Source organism: Ornithorhynchus anatinus, chromosome X5, assembly GCF_004115215.2.
Source record: "Ornithorhynchus anatinus isolate Pmale09 chromosome X5, mOrnAna1.pri.v4, whole genome shotgun sequence".
NCBI classification, from domain to species: domain Eukaryota; kingdom Metazoa; phylum Chordata; class Mammalia; order Monotremata; family Ornithorhynchidae; genus Ornithorhynchus; species Ornithorhynchus anatinus.
The window spans coordinates 19,498,440-19,502,640 of record NC_041753.1 but is presented as its reverse complement, the minus strand read 5'-3'; the positions used below and the strand labels follow the sequence as shown (position 1 = coordinate 19,502,640).

The window sequence follows — 4,201 nt, the reverse complement described above, 5'->3', positions numbered from 1 at the left end:
TCACAGTCTTAATCCCCATTTTACAGATGAGGTAACTGAGGCACAGGGAAGTTGAGTGACTTGCCCAAGGTCACACAGCAGACAAATGGCAGATTCAGGATTAGAACTCACACCCTCTGACTCCCAAGCCCATGCTCTTGGCACGAGGCCAACCAGCCTCACAGCACTTATGTACATAGCTGTAATTTTGTTTATTCATATTAATGTCAGTCTCCTCCTCTAGACTGTAAGCTCATTGTAGTCAGGGAATGTGTCTTATGTTGTTATATCGTACTCTTTCCAGTGCTTAGCACAGTGCTCTGCATACAGTAAGCTCTCAATAAATAGGATTGACTCACTGACTGAAGAAACCAGCCTGTCCAGTGAGTGCTACCTGTTACAGTTTGAGGTACATTGCTCTTAAGAGGGCATGCAGTGTATCCTATGAGGTGTTTACTTAGAGTCGCTGACTCTGAAATTATCACACTTGGAAATCTGCCATTAGTACAATAGGAGAAGCATTTATCCATTTGTCCCACAGCAGGAATCTTGAAAACATCCCTCAATTAAAAAGCATTTCAAATCCCTGAGCTGGATCACTATTAAGGGTTATTAGAAATAGCTGGAAGAGGTTCTGGCATTAGAAAGAGCCTAGGAGTGTCTGTTTGCACTTCAGAATTACTGCCATTGGATTTTTTTCTCCAATATATTTCAGGTTAAACCACTTTTTTAAATAAATGATTTTGTCCCTTTAGTATTTTTTTTTAACCAATACGACTGTCATCCTCAGAGCTAGCAAGGTTCAAAGGAAAACTAGCTTGCATGCACTATGTCCAAAATCGTAACGTCAAAATAGCTCACTTCCACCTTTGAAGTCTGTTTTGTCCCATATAAAATAGTACTGGTTTTAACCCTTGCTCTGTAGATCCAAGATGTAATTCCTGTTAAGCTGCAGCCCCTAGTAGCCTTTAAAGTCCCCAATGTCTACTTCAAAAGAAGCTGAAGCAAAGGTACATGACACAGTCCTAGGGTGCAGAACGTCCTACTGATTTGGTATGTAATGAATCAAGAAAGTGGCTAATGTGACAAGTTCAGGCTCTGCTCAACACGCGCCTTAAGAATATTTATGACATTTATTAGCTGGAGCAAGTTCACCTGCAGGACTGAAGCTGGTTATTTTGAAAGCAAAGATATCCTCTGAGCTTTCCTAATTTGATAGCTGACTAGTTTGAGGCATAGGGAGATCAGAATGAGCTATCCAAGTGGATGAGGTAAGTGATGCTGCTTCAAGCTAAACTAGGCTTGATCTGGCCTTTGCTACCAATAGATCAGGTGACCTCCCCCAGCATTTTATCCAGTTGTTACTTGGCTTTTGCCATTCTCAGCCGAAATTCTTCCATCAGTTTTCCACGCTCGCCTTTCACAGGGATGATTTCATCCAGTTCTTGAGGGCAGAGATCAAGTCCGTTTAGACTGTGAGCCTGTCCGTTTAGACTGTGAGCCCGTTATTAGGCAGGGATTATCTCTATCTGTTGCTGAATTGTACATTCCAAGCGCTTGGTACAGTGCTCTGCACATAGTAAGTGCTCAATAAATACTATTTATTGAATGAATGTCTACCAACTCTATTGTACTCCCCCAAGGGCTTAGTATAGTGCTCTGTACACAGTAAACACTCAGTAAATACCACTGATGGATGAATAACATATATCTCCACTATCTCAAGGCATCCAGGAACCTTTCCATGGTCACACAGCAAACAAGTGATGAGGCAGGATTAGAACCCAGGTCCCCCGATTCCTTCTCTCTCATACCCTCCCTCCTACCTGGAATTCTCCTCCCCTTTACACCTCACAATTGGCTATCCTTCCCATCTTTACTTCTCTCCACTCTATACTCCCCCCAGCACAAACTACTCCTTTGGCAGTTCCAAGCCACCTAATCACTTGAAACTCATAAACCCCATTTAAGTCAATCAATCAATAGTATTTATTGAGCGCTTACTATGTGTGGAGCACTGAACTAACTGCTTGGGAGAGCACAATACAACAGAATTGACAGACACATTCACTACCCATAACGAGTTTACAGTCTAGAGCATATCTTTATATTCATATTCATTTTCTCCTATCAATGATTTATTTTAGTTTCTGTCTTCCTGCTAAATTATAAACTACTGGAGGCCAGGGATCATATCTACTAACTCTACCGGACTCAACCAGGTGGTTAGCACAGTGTTCTGAACAGCATAAATGATCAATAAATTCTATTGATTGATGAATAATGGGATGTCAGATTATGTTGCCAGTTTTGTACCAGATTTAAGCTTCACTGAACAAGATTTGCCACCTCAACAGAATAATCAAAACACTGTGTTATTTCAACTTTAGTGCCCTGGGGTTTCATTAGTTTGAATCTTGCCCTGATACTACTGAATGAGGAACATCATTATTATTCTAATGCGATGAGGTATGGGAACGGTTTTCATGACTTGGGCGCTTGTGGCTTTCCATTCACTTCTGTTATATTTTAATTTTGATTTTCCCCAGTCTATTCCTTTGTCTTTAGCAGCTGCCCTTCTCCTTCTGCTACCTATTTCCGGTTATCAAGTCCCCTTCAGAGACAAGGCCGTAATAAGACCTTGGAGAGTTGCCGACACAGTCACACTAGGGAACAATTCTCTCACTTACGCTGGGAGCACAGAGGCCCATGACGGAGCACAGTGCTTCCAGGTCAGGGGTGCCAGGAAGCCAGGACCATGGCATATCTGTCGGCATTCTTGGCACTAGTATTAGGCAGAGAGATGGGCACATGCTCACTGCATCCTTAATTTATCACCTTTGTTAAACACTTATAACATGCCAGACACTCTATTATGTCCTGGGGATACAGTCTCTAGCCCATAGGGGGTTCACAATCTAAACGCACAGGGGGGAGAGAAAACAAGGTGATACACTGAGCATTAACAACCAAGAAAGTAGCAGTGTGTTACTGCTGGGAAGGAATGGATCAAAATAATAATAATAATAATGGCATTTGTTATGTCCTTACTATGTGCCAGGCACTGAACTAAGTGCTGGGATGGATACAAGCAAATTGAAATGGACACTGTTGCTGTCCCATGGGGGGCTCACAGTCTCAATCCCCATTTTACAGATGAGGTAACTGAGGCACAGAGAAGTGAAGTGACTTGCCCAAGGTCACACAACAGACATGTGGCATATCTGGGAATAGAACCCATGACATTCTGACTTGCAGGCCCATGTTTTATCCTCTAAGCCATGCTGCTTCTCCAAAAGGTGCAGGTCTCCTCACAGGCAGCGGCAAGTGGACAGGGGCTCACTGGTGACCAAGCAAAATATTCATTCACAATCAACCAATCCATCAGTGGTATTTATTGAGCTCTTACTATATGCAGAGCACTGTATGAAGCACTTGGGGGAATACAATACAATCCAGTTGGTAGACACGTTCCCTGCCCACATAAAGCTTATATTCCTGTCAACATGGCACACTCAATCCTGCTGCCCCTGCCCCTCTCACAGCTCTGTAATGAATCTGAGAGAGATGCTTAGGGTAGTTGCAGAGAAAGGAGGGTCTTGTCTTGTCTTATACCGTCGAGTCATTTCCGACCCATAGCAGCACCAAGGACATATCTCTCCCAGAGTGTCCCGCTCTCCATCTACAATCTTTCTGATAGGGTATCCATAGAGTTTTCTTGGTAAAAATATGGAAGTGGTTTACCACTGCCGCCTTCTGCTCAGTAAAATTGATTCTCCACTCTTGACTCTCTCCCATGTCACTGCTGCCCAGCTTAGGTGAGTTTTGACTTGCAGCAGATTGCCTTCCACTTGCTAGCCACTGCACAAGCTAGGAATGGAATGGGTAGGCCTCTGCTTGACTCTCCCGCCCATAGCCGAGACTGGTAGAGGACTGGAAACTCTCCAGTTGCGACCCTGAGAGGGGGAAAGGAGGGTATAAGGATTTAATACTGAGTCAATGCATATTTTTTGTTGTTTTTTAAAATAATTCTGATTTGGAAGATGACTTCCTGCCACTCTAAAATAAAATCTATGAGGTTCAATGTAATTAAAAGCAAAATCAAAAGCTGGATTATGACAACTTCCATTTTTGGAGTTCTCATTTTTAACAACATAAATGGAAGTGTGTTTTGAAGATGCCAGTTGCCTTTTCTGTTCCTTTAGAAAGAAAGAGATGATAT

At 42.7% G+C, this 4,201-nt stretch overlaps 1 non-coding gene across 1 annotated transcript; it reads right to left on the bottom strand.

Annotated features, from left to right (window-relative positions):
* Positions 1 to 3,807: 3,807 nt before the first annotated feature.
* On the bottom strand, positions 3,808 to 3,945 carry LOC114808337. Its single transcript, XR_003756183.1, has one exon. It is a non-coding gene; the product is annotated as a small nucleolar RNA SNORA7 (small nucleolar RNA).
* Positions 3,946 to 4,201: the final 256 nt, after the last annotated feature.